Source organism: Melospiza melodia, chromosome 2 (assembly GCF_035770615.1).
Source record: "Melospiza melodia melodia isolate bMelMel2 chromosome 2, bMelMel2.pri, whole genome shotgun sequence".
NCBI lineage: Eukaryota > Metazoa > Chordata > Aves > Passeriformes > Passerellidae > Melospiza > Melospiza melodia.
Window position 1 is genome coordinate 9,171,314 of NC_086195.1, and position 17,015 is coordinate 9,188,328.

The 17,015-nt window shown below is 45.0% G+C and overlaps 1 protein-coding gene across 1 annotated transcript in view; it reads right to left on the bottom strand.

Moving 5' to 3' along the window:
• TSPAN7 (tetraspanin 7) overlaps window positions 1-17,015 on the bottom strand; it is an 88,974-nt gene that overhangs the window by 52,984 nt on the left and 18,975 nt on the right. The gene's annotated exons all lie outside the window — the stretch shown is intronic.

Below are 17,015 nucleotides of genomic sequence, written 5' to 3' on the forward strand. Positions count from 1 at the left end.
CCTCAGCCAGAAACCCACGCTGACACTTCCAGAAACTTCCTGATCAGTGCAGCCAGAGAAGATGCTGCACAGCACTGGCAGGTCTCAGACAGATTTTACATATTCTCTTCTAAAAAGATTTTGGCTGTAACCTTTACTACACAAGGGAGCAGAGCATTCTTCAGGGTTCTCATTGATGTTATTTCATATGGGATGTCAGTATATTTTTAGAGAAACACTTCTTTGAAAGATGTACCATTAGCTCTGGATCCAGAGCCTTTTTTATTTTTTTTCAAGACACAACTTGGGAAACTTCCAGACAGGAACAGCTCATGTAATATCCTCACTGGAACATCAGGCTTAGCTTCTTGCAAGTAAGAAAAGCAGAACCTTCAGATTACATTTCAGGTCTGGGATCTGCCCATTTGCACTGGGCTCTCTCCTGGTGGGGCATGGCCTCTCTGGAAAACATTACAAAGCCAGGGCAGTGCTGTCCCACAGCTCATGGACCTTTTGCAGGGTGCAGGAGTTGCTTTTTTACACCCCAGCATTCATTCCAGCCCCCGTGGGGCTGGGAGGGCATGGAAGGCATACACAATTCCCCTACTGTGGAGCACAGAGATAATTTCTTCTAATTAGAGAACTCTAAATATTTGGAAGCCAGCATCCGTTATTATTCTGGAAACTTCACACGGCAATAAAAGATGGGTTGATTCTGGCAAAAATTCTTCATAGCAAAACAGCATTATCAGGCAAGAACAGAGACATTTTTCTGTTTTTCAGTGCAGTAATGCCAAAAGATACATTACAGCCAGTCAGACAACTCAGTTATCTCTAAGGGGGAAGAAGGGCAAACTTCTAAATATGAAAATTTCAAATGAATTGCATTCAGATATCCCCCCTCCTCTCATAGATGAGCCTGTGAAAAAGATTTCTGATAAAAATGGCACAGAACATCAACTGAAAAATAACCATGAATTTGTATTGAGCTGCATCTTTCAGATGCCAATACAACTTGTGTGACTTCTCTTCCCTGAAATGGCTTTGGGGGGAAGGAACAGAGAAAGGAGAAAAAAGAGAGAACTGACAAAAAAATTGTCCTGGAATTGACTTTGGGAACAAATGCTATGTCAGCTGGAAGAAAGCCAAACTTGAGTTGAAATAGCACTTTGCTATATTCAACTCTACAGATTTTTCTGACTGGAGATGGCTCCACTCAAGGACACTGCCATAATAATTGGGAACATGCTGACATCTGCATCTGAGGCTCAGTCTAGTCAGAAGCTGAAGCATGAGAAAGAGGCAGTTAGACCACGCTGGAAAGCTTGCAGTCAGGACAGCATTTTGGGGAAGGTTGCCTGTCTAACTCCAGAATGTCTTCCCAGGCTTGTTGAAAATACTGGAAAACAGAAAGCTGATCCTTTACTCAAACATTTGTCTCAGCAAACCCAAGCTACCCACTTCACTTGATTAAAATCTAGTTAATTCACAGGCTTTCCTCAGGCTGTACCACAGACTATATTTGTTGGCCTGTTGCTGGGACAGGGTGATTCCTTCACCTGTTTATTAATTTTTCACAGGTCTAGTTATGGTTGAAAGATTTACTTTCAAATAGCAAAATTCCTATATGAGATAAAACCAGAAGGCTTAACAAGTAAAAATTTGAGTCATGCTCTCTTCTTGCCATCAATTTTTAGTGTTGGGAGCAGCAGAAAGGGAAGATGCAAAACAGAGATGATGCACAGATTTGTGAGAAATTACTCATCAATCTAAACCCCAATATGCAGCAGGGCTAAGAGGAATTTAATTTCAAATGAAAAATGTCCAGTCACCAGCGCATAAAATTGCTTCTCAAGAAGTGGCATTTCCAGTTGCAGACTGTGTTCTGTTTAGGCACATAAAATCCATTGTGTTCCTCTTCCCCTTGGTATGCAGTGCATACATGAATGGGAGCTGCTGCTGCAGAAGCTCATTTTGCTCCCAGGGTTGAAGGTGATTGCATTCCTTCTAATTACGTAAGAAAATTCCACTGTCATGGTGATCTTTGTGACAGGAACAAATGTGTAATGCATGGGAACAACAGGGCTTTGGGACCTCAGCAGATCACCCCACTCTGTTCAGAGGATGCTGGGACCTCTCTTTCTGATGCTCAGTTCCAAACACATCAGGCACCAAACAGGCCCAGCTGCTATTTCTGCCTTGCTTCACTTGCTTTGATGAGGTTTCCTTTCAGTTTGCTTCCCTGCATCCATCCATAATGAAGGAAAAGAGGTAACAGGATTTACTTCATGGCTGTTCTAGCTCTGTGTACAGGATCCAAATTCCCACTAAAATACAATAAATAATTGGTTTTCTGTTACTTATCTCTTTGATTTGAAATTAGGAGCCACTTTTATTCATTCATAGGCCAGGAAGATAAGGGCTTGCTCTGCCATCACATGTGTTGGTTTAGCACGGCTTCAGGATACAGTGCTTGCTGAGTTTGTTTGAACTTTCTTTTGGTTACCAGGCCTTCATCCAAAATGTTCTTCAAATAGAAGAATTTCCTCTTTTCCTAATACTGGCAGCATCATAGCCAGTCTCCTGCAGTGCCCACCAAACCAAAAGCTGGGGAAATTCTAGAAGAAAGTAAGATTTTGCTTCCAGCACATACAAAAAAACCTGAAGGAAGTAGGATGGAGAAAACAGTTTTCTTTAGGAATACACCCCTGGTTTGCAACCGACTGTGATTCTACCTGGGACTGTCTAAATCCAGAATTAGATCTTTGCCTTCCAGGACAAGTGGGCAGACAATGGGAGGCTCAGAGGACAATAATAGTACAGCACAAGGGATGGGCATCTTCATTCCTGTCATGGGGCTCCCTGGGACACCAAGGTAGGAGCTGCTTTGTCCTGTTCCTGACTTGGCTCACACAAATGGTCAGGCACTCACCCTGGCCAGGGTCCAGCAACCTCCTCCTGATCTTCATTTTCCTCACTTGAAAGAGTTTGGCACCACATGAGTTCAAGTGCAGAGAGGGTTTCTAGGCAGCCATGCAGATGACCCTGAAGCAATGAAAACCAGCCAGGAACCTTTCCTCAGCAAAACCACATTTGCTCTTGCAATGTTACATTTTCTTTGCTGTCTCCATTAGGGACTGATTCGACCTGACACATGACCTGCAATCCTCACCAAAACTGCCTTTTCTCTGTTCTGTGTTTTCCTTTCAGGCTGACTGTTTGATCTCACCTTTGCACAGAAGTCTCCAAGGGCAGAGGGCAAAAGGGAACTGCAGGAAGGATGGAGGAGAGAAAAGTCACACCAGCATGTGGACAGCAGCACAGACTGCAGCTCACAGCAGAACAGTCAGAGCTTTCTCTTGCTGATGGGAACAACTCACGTGGCAGAAGATGAAAGTTGGTGCTGTTGAACTTTACATTAATCACTGTCTGCAGAAGAGGAGCTGTAGCAGCCTGGCTCTGTCAGTGTGGAGTGCATGGAATCACTCAGGGGTGCTGGTTTCTCCTGCCATGGGGATGTGCTGCATCAGCAGTCCCAAAAACAGGACCATGGCACAACAGAAAAACTGGGAAACGGCTGCAGTTAAAGCAAGGAAGGATGCAAAACGACAGGATGTAAAACCAACACCCTCCTCTTCCCAGAAAACCACAGACCAAACTCAGAAGATCTTGAACGGGAAGGTACTCATGAATTCAGTAACAAAATGACTTCATATTGTTAAAACATCCTTCCTTGTCCCCAAAGGCTGCCACTGTCTCGCCAGCAGAGCAGGTGAGGACACTGCACTCGTCTGCACATCCCCTCAGCACGGAGGATGCATCACTGGACCATTTTAGGAGAAACACACTGCATTAGCATGTCAGGTCTCAAACGAGCAGCCTTTTAGATTGAGGGCAAACCCAGCATTTTTGGTTTAAAACAATTCCACTTTGGGAGCTTCCCATTCATGGGGTTCCAAGAGCATGTGCCATTCCCTAAAAAGCTGAGCTGGCTATTGCTGCAGAGGCAGCTCTGCACAGGCCATACTCCCACAATGTACTTCACATTTCTCTGCCCACACCAAGCCCCCCTCTCAGCCTGGAAGAGGGCAGGCACCAGATGCTCTCAATGCAGCTCTCTGTTTCCTAACTCAACATTTCACAGCCAAAAATAAACCAGCCCCAAACAACTCACTGGTTTGTAGGTACTGCACATCCTATCTGTTTCATCATCTAAAGCCAAGCTCTGTGCTGCAGGAACACCTCAAAAGAGAAAGGCTCACTGGGGTAAAGAAATGCAAAGGCAAATGAAAGAGGGCAGGGGCTCTGTAAGGAAAGCACTCTGGCACGTCTCCTCCTCGATGGCTGGGCCCCCTGAGCAGAATACAAATGAAGAGCATCTCTGACAGCCCAGTCTAACATCTCAGCCCCCTTCAGCAGCTCAGGGCACAGACACAGTGCAGGCATTGTCCCAAACACACTGGGCACAAACAGACTGAGAGCCAGGCCCACAGACAAACATCACCCTATTGAGACTGAACACAGCCTTAAAAATATACTAACAGATCCAGCTATTAACATGCCTGCACAGAACAGAATAGGGGCAGAGCACTCAAAGTGCTTGTTCATCCCTCATCCTCCATTTCAAGCTATAACGTCACCCTGTAATTAGCTGAAATAACCTCTGTTCTGCTCAGCCTTCCACTGATGAGAGGCTCACAAGAAGCATGAGTAGTCAGAAAAGGTTTAAAAATACAAGCAGATTTAACAGCAATGACAAGAGACATAAAGAACTTGCTTTTCCTTTGTGTCTTTTTTATTTTTTTTTTTTTTTTCTTTTTGTTTGTTTGTTTTGTTCATTTTTGTTTGTTTTTGTGTTTTTGGTTTTTTTTTTTATCTTCAAGGGCTGATTAGCAAGGATGTCACCAGTTTGGTTTTGTAAGCTAGTTCATAAGAATTAAGAGGGAATAGACTCATCCTAAGTGGGAAGAGACTTTTCCAAAGCTTCAGTTCTAAGACAAAACAACCATGGCATTGCTGGGAAATATATGGGCATTACATTCTTAAACAAAGCTACATTGTAGAATCCAGCAATGCTGAGGTTTAAAATAGATTTAGGACAAAAGACCTAATACCAAAGCAAAAGAATTAGCATAGCAAAATTTCCATAAGAAATAAAAAGTTGAGGATGTCATATATTTTACTGACTGATCATCCTTGCAAAAAAAAACATGGGTGGGAATTAACTGTGGGCAAATGAGGGAGCCTACATTTAAATAGCAGATAATTCACAAAGTTTTTTCCCTCACCTCTATTACTCTGCGAGCATCTGATTCACTGGGCCTTTTGTGTTTTTTCTTTAATTAAACATTTCAAGCCATTCATCACATCTGACTAATGAACCCTGCATATTTCATTCTTGTTCTGTGTGCAGATGGGTTGTACACACAACTGTGAGCACTGTGGCTTATGATGCATAAAAAAGCAAATGTAAATTCGAAAATTAAGAAAGAAAAATCTAATGCAGCTTCAGAAGCTTGTGAGAAATAAACAGTCTGAGTGCTGGGGAAGCTCAGGCTGTCAGAACACGAGGAAAACCTCCAAGAGCCATGAATGAAGATGCAAAAGGTAAATGCACTGGAGTAACAAAATTATTATAGGCAGGAGTTGCTCTTATAAAGAAAATTATGACCTGCACAGGAACAGCAAACTGTTCTCAGGCTGATCACGTTCTGTAGGTGTTACATTTACACAGACTCTAATGAGAAACACAGGTTTAATTAAGCTTTTTATTTAAAGAAAGGAGCTGATAAAACATGAAAAAGAGAACTCTACATCTCTGGTATGCACTGCCCCTTCTTTTAGCTTTGCTTGCTCAAAAATCAAACACAGAGAAGATTAATTTATTGGTTGGAACATAAAACCAATTAAATAAATAAACAGCTTGTCACTCTGACTTCAGAGTGAATCTAGTGGAAAATTTTTTTCCCAGGAAACCTATTTTGGGAAAGCAATAAACCACAGGGAAGGGCAAAGGCTAGAGGCATAAAAAAACCCCACCTGGAGACACTGTGCTATTTCTGATGTGATTGAGGATTTTTTTGGGAAGGAGCCTGCAGGAGCTCTATGCTCCAGCCCTCCTACAAGAGCAGCCCACAGCTCTCAGGTGCCTGGGCATCTCACTGCACCTCCAGCCAAGCAACCACACTGCTGTTCCCATCCAGATATCCATGGGCTGTGCTGTTTTTCCTCAAACAGAACTTCTTTTTTCCCTCTATTATTTTGCTCCTGATCTCTATGACTACAGAAAGAGAGTGGATTCCTCTGCAAAGATACAGAGCAATGAAGCTGTGCTTGGGCTTGATGGAATTAAATCACTGCTGAGGGGTCCAGTTCAAGGTGCACCATTACCACCCACCCCTGTGAGGAGGTGAGGAGCAGCCCTCTTCTGCTGCCAGCCCAGACTCCAAAGCAGAGAAAATTACTTTACACAGCACAGAAAATGTTTCCTTTGGCAGCAGTTATGAAAATGTCATTCATCCTGTGCATAGCCTGTATGCTCCAGCATAATAAAGAGGGTGATTGAACTGTCTTTTAAGGAGTTTACTGGGTCACATTTCTCCTGGACCAAGGCCAGTGCTCCCATTATTCCCCAGTGCTGGGTGCACATTGCACAAATCCTCTACTGGTCTCAACCCTTGTTTCTTACTGATGCTGACAGTGCCAGAGAACAGAAATATTGTCCTGGTTTAGGGCAAATTTGGGAGAGAATCTCCAAAGGGGGCCCCTCCAGAAAGCAAACCCACATGGCTCCTCACCCCAACCGGTTCGGGAAGTATTTTCAGAGAGAAGTGGAAAGAACCTGTTTATTTAACAGGCACAGCACCCCCCAGCACACAAAATGAACAATACAGGATGACACCACTCTGGAAAAAGATGACAAATTCAGAAAGTCTCTCTTGGGGGTGGTCGCTCTGTTCTCAGTCCCTCCGGCGCTGGGGCAGCTGCTGCCCAGAGTAGGCCCCGCTGGGCCACAGGGTGCAAACTCTCGGTGTTCCCAGGGCCCAGCCTGGAGCAGGTTCAAGCTGGTTCCAGAAAGGAAAGAAGAAACATACCAGGAAGAAATTTGGACTGTTTAGCTAAACTAGCTAATGAGCAGAAGCAAGATCAAGCAGAAGCAAAGCAGAAGCAAGAGCAAGAGAGCAAAGCAAAAAGCAAAAAAGCAAAAGCAGCACCATGTACTGCCCCGTCTCTGTGTTCCACCAGGCTGATAAGAAAACCCAAACAAAACTTTCACTCTTCAGAGCCAGTCTTGAAGGCACAGAACATAATTTCCAGCATAAACAGAACACATGAATGGGGATACAAGCATCATAACGTCATTATGAAGCCTGACATTACTTCTAGTGTCAAACACGCTTCCAGAGGTTGTCTAGAGTACATTAACAATCTTGCCATCCTTGATTCTTAGGTGTCCAAATGGCCAAGAGAAGTGGAGCCTGTGCACTTGTATCTGTGTCATCCAGCACACACCACTCTTCACAGGCTTGCATGAGGATAAGAAGCAAACTAAAATACAGTGTGGGGTAGGATAATGAGAGAGCTTGATTATGCAAGCCATTAAAGTTAATGGCACTAGTCATTTAAGGACAAATTGTGCCAGGGACGATGGTTTTGCAGAGAAATGCACTGACAGTAAATTGGACTTTCCAGCCAGACATTTGTGCAGCTTCCTAAGGCAGCCAGTCCTCCTCTCACCCCAACCAAGGAGCCACATTTTCCAAAAAACACTGAATGCTGGGGGCAAGAGCCCGTGCAGGGGCACTGATGTGTCCTCTCCACAGGAGAGCTCAATGCCTTGAGACAATCACTGATGCATTCAGGGGTTCTCCTGAAAACCAGCAAAACACAGAGACATCAGCAGTGCCACAGTCACTGTCTAAGGCTCTCCAGGTCACCAGGAATAGCTAGCAAACAATTAATCTTTTGCAAAAGGAAGCAATTTCTTACAAAAGAAGGAAAACCAGAACAACTAATTTTTTCCATTTCCTTAGCTGTACTATTGGATTTCTCATCTGTTTAACCTATAGGTCTTCTAGAGAAGTTATTTTCTGCTTTTATTTAAATGATTCAAACATTATTTTAAGAATAATTTAATATTTTAGTGCTTTGGGTACTAGTACTTAAGCAAATCTCATCAAGATCCACATTTCAGCAAGGATTTCCATAAACAGAAGGCAATAAAGCTCTAGAGAATCCTGGGCACACTGGGAATCAGCAGCAGTCACGCTTCCAGAGAAGGATGGGAGCAAAGAAACAACCATAAAACCCATGATTCATCCACAGAAATCAGCTTCCCCCTGCACAGCGTCCCAGCTGGCTCACTCTGGGCATCGTGGGCAGAGAAGAAATTGCAATAAGCTCCATCAGGAGTTCTTTGCTGCACACTTGGTTTGGTGACTCTGCAAGGCAGAGTGGCTTCCCCAGTCCAGGTGTGAACAAACAAGACCTCAGGTGGCCCCAGAGCTGTCCCTGCATCAACAGAAGACACCCATGGAAGGTAAGGACTCCACAGGACACAAAATAAATAGGCACAGAGGTACATTTGCAAAGCCTGGCAAAAAGTTTCGCTCCTCACTCCCGTTAGACTAATGGGCACAAGAACAAGGGGGTATTCTTTGTGCTGCCCAGATCTGGATAATTCTGCCCAGAAGGTCCATCTGTGCAGTTTTAAATAATTTCAGATGTAAAAGCAAAGATGGGAAAGTAGGGAGGAAAATAGCAGAAAAAGAAAAGAGGGGAAGAGCCTTTGAATCTGTCTATTAATAATGTTAAAACTCCAAATAGCTTCATTTCAGACCCAAGACCTAATTTACTGTGTGGTAATAGCACTGTCACTGTACTTATCACAAAGAGCCATTTTGTCCCAGTGAAATGTGCCCTTGGAGGCATTACTGAAAAGCCTGCAGGACAGGAGATTCACTTTCTTGTCTGGAAGAAACTTTCAGCCTGTGAGCCTTTGACTGAGGTAGCTATGCACAAACACAGCAAAATGATGTGCCCTCTTTTGCAGCTGCTCTTGCAAGGGCTGTAAATCAGCATTATCCAGCACCTCCCCTAATGCCAGAGAGGCAAACAAGGAGGATTTTGCTTTTGCAAGAGGCCAGGAGCATTCTGGCAGTGGTGATGGCATTCTGGAGGACAGTGAGGTGCCCAGCTCCCACTGGCCAGTGGAAGGGGAAGCTCTTGTCAGCATCCCTCTTCAAAATCCTCTTGGCTCGTGCAGTTTCAGGAGCAAAAAGCCTCCTTTCTGGTCTGCTGCACCAGCAAGGAGCAACTTTGAGCCAGAGATCCTTCCCCAAAGCACCCCAGAGCTGGGAGAGCTCAGCTCCAAACAGACATCCTCCCAAAGAGATTTAAAACCAGACATTTGTCCAGGCAAGAGGCAGCATGACAGATGCTCCATGGATTTTCTCAGTGCTCCGAGTCACATTTTTGAGCCTCACATAAGCTTTTCCTGCTGGGATCTCCACTGAAAACTTGGCTGTGAAGAGGCTGCAGCTGTGTGGGACTGCACTGATGCCTGGCAAAACCCCCAACTCCAGGGCAAGGATGCAAAAACCAGAAGGAAATGTAGACACTGCACTACAGGCACATGGGATGTGCCATTTCTCTGCTTCACACTGCAGCAGTTGGGTTCTCTGGTGCTCCCAAAGAGCCACCAAACCCTGCCAACACTCTCCTTTTTCTGCTTGGTACAACCCAACAGTGTTTCTGCAGTGCCACCAGCAGCTGTTCCCAGAAGAAAATCCAAGCCAATTTTGACATGTCTCCCACAAAAGAGGTAATTTTAACCGCACTGGGTACACTACAGGCAACATTTATATTTGCACAGGTTTAAATGAGCAGGGTGCAGTTTTCAGTACATGCAGATCAAGCTGTGGTAAAAATTGAAGCTTGTGACACTTGTAGGAAGGAAAGCTGGACTGATAAGTGGTGACTCAGAGAAGCTGGCACCAAGGACCAAAATGACAGAACGTTTAATTAACAAATTAACTTTCTACTCTCTTAAATAATCATTACAGTCTTGCAAACATCCAAGAATATAGCATTTAATTTCTACCTACAAGGCTGTCCCTGACATTTTTCCAAGCCTTACTTCCCAGTTTCCATTAAAAACAAGTTTACCTACTGCACCACCAGACGTTCTGCTGACAACAACATTCTGCTCTGAGCACTTCTTTGTAGCTGCAGGACGTATTAGCCAATTCCTCTGAGTCACTTCTAGCAGAGTCTCACTCTATCAGCAGCACTGATTGTGTGAGTGTCTGTTTGCTTGGCTGCCCTCCAACCACACCAGCTTTTCTGACTAAATCCTCTGCTCTCTCTCTGAGCAAATAGGAGTCAGGAGGCTTGCAGAAAGTCTTCTTCCTATTGGGAGGGGGACTCAGCAAAATAATTCCTGGAGAACTTTTTCTGAACTGACTTGGAAGAAGGAGAGGAATATGGACAGGAAAAAGATAGAACCATGCATGTCACCATACGAGTCTTAAAACCTTTGTCCCTTTATGAAAATTTCAACCTTTTGAATTTGGGTGGTGTGTGGAGTTAACCAGAGCTGATACTGATGGTTGTAGCACATTTCCAGAAAACACACAACTAAAAGAAGTGGCTGAAGCTACAAAAAGGTATTTTTATGTGCTAACCTGATCCCCTAAGAATCTGGATTAATAATCTGCCCAGACAATTTGAACTCCTGTTCTCCCTTTTGGTCACTGTTGTTTCCCCACTCCTGCACACTGGAAAAAAGATTTACCATTAGCAAATGCAAAGGGCTTTTGCAAGAGATTTGGCTCCTGTATGCCAAGATAAGCCATCTGCAAGGTCAGGCAGGCCCAGGCACCCATTTTTCTCTGTGAGCATCTGCTCTCACATCAGTCAATCCTCAAACACAACAGCCCAAATTTCTCCAGCAGCCACCATTTGGGTAAAATAGTGAGTGTCAGTGTTTAACAACCAGATGGGAACATCAGCTCCAGACACCATTCAGACAGGTCCCCTGGGCTGGGACCCTTCTGCAGCCCTTGCAGAAGCAAGTCACCTATTACTTACACAGGGACTGTAACAGGCATTTAATTGTAATTAACAGTTTGCTGAAGGAAAGGCAGTAGCAGGGCCAGGATACAAAGGAAAGGGATGCTTTCCCTCCTTCTTGGGACAGGGAAAAGAAGCAGAGATCTCCAGAGATTTGAAAGAGCAAACAGTAGCCAGTCCAGGTACCTTGGGGAGCCCTGTTGGAATGGGGAAAAGGTGCCTTGGCCAGGAGAAGCAACTTTAGAAGGAGGAACTTCCCAGCAGGCAGTGCTAATTCCAGAAGCCCTGATGGACACACAGTGGGTAGTGCTGGCTGGGGGTCCATGTACAAATCAAAAACAGGACGGGACTGCTGTGGAACGTGCCTTGAGCTGTTTTATTTTCCAGAATCACTCTCATTACATGGTTATGACAATGGGAAGATGCCAGCAGCTCACATCCCTGGCAGCAGACAAAGAACTTAATGTTACAACTTACTTTGAAAATCTTTTGACTAATGACACAAAGTAAAAGCATATTGATAGTAACTCTACACGTACCTTTGGTTAAAACAATGTTTGCTTATTTTGAATACAGTATTTGCTGTAAGCCTTAAGATACAATGCACAGAGCTCTCTTATTAAGCTTAGAACTTCATAATATCTTGCTAGATATATTTTTCTTTAACTTAGGGAGTTACTCTAAGTGTTAATACACAGACTATTATTCTATTTGTCGTCACTTTCTACTTCTTTTATAACTTTTCTGTTGACAAATCTTATGGCTACTGCTTAGCTCTAGTCACAGTTTGCTGTCTCTGAGGCCTGCCTTTTGCAGCTTTCCCAAAACCCTCTGATTTTAAGGATTCCCATAATCCTCCCTCTCAGCCCAACCAAAAAGAAACCTTTGTAACCATGTCGTTTATTAGCTACCATGTGTTTTATATTTATAGTTTTAGTAGAATATATTTGTTCATTTCTTGCTTAAAGCATCTTTTTTGCTTGCATTAAGCATTGCCGTATTACACCACAGCAACAGGGAATAGAGGAAGCAATCCCGTCTCTCCTGGCTTTTCCCAGGGCACTCTTTCCATCCTCTGCATCTCAGCACCCTGCAAACACTTCCTCCCTGGAGCTGCAGGCTGGCTTACGGCGTTAACACCGGCGGGGACACCGGGGTTGTTTGTCCCTCTGGGGCTGTTACTTTTCCTCTCTTACTGAGTGACCACCAGTGGAGACACTGGGGTTGTTATTGTCCCTCTGGGGTTGTTTATTGCCCTTCTCTTACCCCATTACCACCAGTGGGGACACTGGGGTTGTTTATTGTCCCTCTGGGGTTGTTATTGTCCCTCTCTCACTGTGTTACCACCAGCAGGGACATCGGGGCTGTTATTGTCACTCTGGGGCTGTTATTGTCCCTCTCTTATGGTGCTACCACCAGCGGGGACACCAGGGCTGTTACTGTCCCTCCCTTACCGCGTTACCACCGGAGGGGACACCGGGGCTGTTATTGTCCCTCTGTGGTTGTTATTATCCCTCTCTTACCCCGTTACCACTGCCGGGGACACCGAGGCTGTTATTGTCCCTCTCAGGGAGGGCGATCCCGTATTAGGAGGATTAAGGTCAACCCCAGAGCGCATGACAGGATGATCCGCTGCAGGCACGGTGACAAGGGTGTCCTAGGCTGACTATATGATGCTTTTAGCCCCAATCATCTTGGTCTGTTTATGCTGAATAATAAGTTTTGCACCTTTCAGACTTGTTCCAGAGAGTGAAGGGGGAGAGGAGAAGCAGCAGTTTGTTTTCAGACACTGCACTCCTCCTCCACATCCCAGCGGATGGACTGTGTTGTCTGCAGATGGACAGACAGCAGGACAGAGCTCTCTTTTGCTTTTAGTTAGTTTAGGTAGCTGATGCAAAGAAGTTCCCTGGACTGTATTTTTTTTTTTTCCTTTTCTTTGCCCTGTTTAACCTGCTCTGGCCTGAACACCCAGGGGAGCACCGGCAGCTCCACCTGAGGCCCACCAGGCTGGGCTGGGCCTGCGACATTTCCAGCACTGAGGGACTGATCAGAGACTGAGTGAGCTGAGCTGCAACCCAGGGAGGGACTTTCTCAGTTTGTCATCTCTTTTGGAGCACAAAGGGGGTTTTATTGTTCAACACTGTTTAGGTTTTATTGTTTAATAAACAGGTTTTTTCCACTTTTCTCCAAGGAGATAGTTTCTCCTACACCGGTTGGGGGGAGGGGCCGATTGAATGTGTTTTCCTATAGAAGCCCCTTTGGGGGGGCCTCTCCAAAATTTGCCCTGAACCAGGATACAAGGACACGGCACACGGGACATTGCACACAGGGACAGGGCACATGGGACACAGGGATACAGCACACAGGGATACGGCACATGGGACATGGGACACAGGGACACGGGACACAGGGAAGTGGCACAAAGGGATACAGCCCACAGGAATATGGCACACAGGGACACGGCACAAAGGGATACAACACACACACAAGGACACAGCACATGGGACATGGCACACAGGGATACATCACACAAGGACAGGGCACATGGGACACAGCACATGGGACACAGTACGTAGGGATACGGCACACGAGACACAGGACACAGGGACATGGGATGCAGGGACAGAGCACACAGAGACACAGGGACACAGGGACACAGGGACACGGGACACAGCACATAGGGACACAGCACACATGGCACACAGGACATGGGACATGGCACACAGAGATACGGCACACAGGGACATGGGACACGGCACACAGGGAAACAGGACACAGGGACAGGACACAAACCCCGCCTGGCCCCGGAGCTGCTGCCAGGGCAGACCCCACCAGCCCCATCCATGGCAGAGAGCTGTCCCAGCATAAGCAGAAGACACCCATTGAAAGTAAATAGGTACAACACAAAATAAATAGGCACAGAGGTACATTTGCAAAGCCTGGCAAAGGGTTTCACTCCTCCCTCCCATTGGACTAATGGGCACAAGAACAAGGAGGTATTTTTTGTGCTGCCCAGATCTGGATAATTCTGCTCAGAATTATCTGTGGCAATTTTAAATAATTTCAAATGTAAAAGGAAAAGTAACCATGAACCACACACCGATGGCAAATCACTGCCAACACACCCCATCCTCAGCCCTTTCTCAGCAAGACACAACATTTTGGTCAAAATATTCCAGCATCGCTTTGGCATCCCCTCCATCCTCCTGGCACCCTGCAATGTGCCCTCTTGTACTTTCTGAACGGCTTGTGAGCCAAGATCCTTTAAAAAATGTTAAAGAAATTACACCAGAAAAGTAATGAATTATTCCAGTGAAGTGTGTCTTGGGGGGGGGGGGGGGGGGGGGGGGGGAATCTTTATTTTCTGAGAACAGTAGCTATTATTTGGGTCCTAAAGGAACAAGCCACCCCTCTGCACATTTTGGGAAAGCAGAAGCACAGCTTTTAGATACTAACTATTCACCTCATGAAACTAAAGGAAATTTAATTTCATACTGAATAACGTAGCTAAACACAGACCACATTTTGAAGCACAGCATCACCCACAGAAAAAAAACCCAAACACAAAACCCCCTAAACTGAAGACTTATTTCTTGTCCAGAATATCACTTTACTGCTGACTTAGGGCAGAAACATCAAGCTATTCTTAACCAGCCTGGTCATAGTCATTTTCTTCAACAGCAAAGCAGAATTTAAGTTTCTGGATGCTCAGTAACTGCAGCTCACAGCATTTTTAGTATTGTGCAAGCAAAGCCACAGGATTCCCCTTGCACAGTGTCCTGACAAGAGGCCTGACAGTGCAAGAGTTGCCTGACATGCAAACCAGGCATGCTGTGGGCAGCCAACACAGTGTCCAGGTATCCACAGTTTGAATCCCCTCTATGCTTGTGGTTGTTTATTTCTTTGATAACTGATGGTCCCCACCCTACTTATCTCTACCTCTTCATCAGCCCTTCCCCCACCTGCAGGGGAGACCCCAGCCTGCAGCTCTCATGCACTCAGGTGATGCAGCATTGATTTTCAGCAACCATTCTCTCTCTCTTGCTCTTGTTTCATGGCTGAGCAGCAGCTTTGAATGCTTGTCTTCCCTTCAGACACTTAATTGCTGGATGTATTGAGAAACTACCTCTTAAAATTATTACACAGCTCTGTATCACTTGATCTCCATCTCCCAGCACCAAAACCTGTCATGCACAATCAAGCCAAAGGAATCTTTATTTGTGGCATCACAAGGAAAGAAGTAAGAACCCTATAAATTAGGAAAACTGCTCATATTGCAGTGAGTTCAGAATGGTTGGTACTTTCTGTCTCATCCTTTCTTTAGAGCTAAACCCACTTTTTCCAGACCTGCCTGCTACTGATTTTCCACCAGTATCTCAAGTGAATAAATCACTCTGTTCTTTCTCATAACCCCAGCTTTATCACAGGTTCCGTACCTAACAGCAAGAAAAGAAAAAAATAACCCTTAGTGTGGTTTTGAAATCAGTTCAAATGCAGTTAATATTTACACAAGAAAACCCCATTAAGCAAATCTTTGTCTAGAAATCCAACCTGATGTGATTCTACTTTTCCAATCCCCCTCCCTACCCCCCTTCTCAGCTAGCAAAGCCAGCTGGAATGATCAGAATGATGGTGCCCAACAGTTGGTGTTTGGTGCACAAAACAGCCCCTCCACTCCCAAACCCCTCCCATTGCTCAGGGCTGTGATGGGATCCTGGGTGTGCCAGGTGTCTCCTTAGCAGCAATCTCAAGGTCAGATTTTCTTTTAAGATCCACTTCCTGCAGAAAACGATGAGTTCACTCTACCAAAGGTAACTGGAAATCCAATCATCTTCACTGCACAGAGAAATACAGGGGTGTCAAGTGAGAAAAAGGAATGGAACCCCCTTGGAGAGAATCACAGCGACCGCTGAAATATTAATGAAGCTCTTTATTTGAGAGAGTCTAAAAAGGACTTTGAATAATGCATTGCAAGCAAGGGTACATCAGCACTGGCTTTTTTATCCAAGAGGCAGCTGGCATTTTAAAAATAGACAACTTTCAACTTGATGGGGGTAGCTCACCAGCAGAGGAAATTATCCAGAAATGCACCATCGTTTAGGAGAACAAAGCAGACAAACATGCAGAGCACAAAGAAAGTTCATTAGTACAAATGCTCTGAAGCAGTTCTCTTTTCTCAGAACAGACTTGCCCATCATAAGCTCAACTTCACTATTGTTGGGTATCTCAACATATTCTGTCCCTTAATGTCACCAGAAAAGTCTCTTTAAGCAACTCCACAACACCCATGGTCTGGCAAAGATCTAATGATTTGCACTTGTAAACAAAAGAGATGCTCTGTTCCACTCAGGCAGCTCATGAATTTCTGAAACTTACATTTAAAAATAGGATCATTAGTGATACTGGCTTTTTCATTCAATAGAAGAAAAGGAAGTGGGAGAAAATGGAATTTTGATAGGAATGGAAAGTAAGACCCTGGAAGCTGGCTGTCCTGCACAGCTGACTGGGCATGTGGAACCCCTTGGCTTTAGGATTGCACTGAAGGCCCAGTCCCACTGCACAAACACCTCCAGCACATGGCACAGACACATGGGGTGCAGCCAGTGAAGGGCTTGGCTCGTTGGGGGGTTCAGTGCTCACACTCATAAACAGCTGTGTGGCTGATGACAAAGATGTTGCTGTAGCAGGCTTTGTGACAAGTCTCCCAGAAGGTGATGTGAGTTCTTCCAGCCAGAGATGTTTCCTAAGTACCCTTGATATGCACTCCTTTTTCCTGCACATAAAGCTTTGAAATACAGTCTCACAGGCATTTCCAAAGGTGTGGGGCTGGATTCAAGGCACAGGTGTCCTTGTAGTGGCAATTTTCATGGCCCATGCCATTGGCAGCCTTGATTTGTTGGTGAAAACTCTGTGAATCGGGATGCCACCAAGAGGGACAAACATGACAAAGCTGTTTGGGAAAG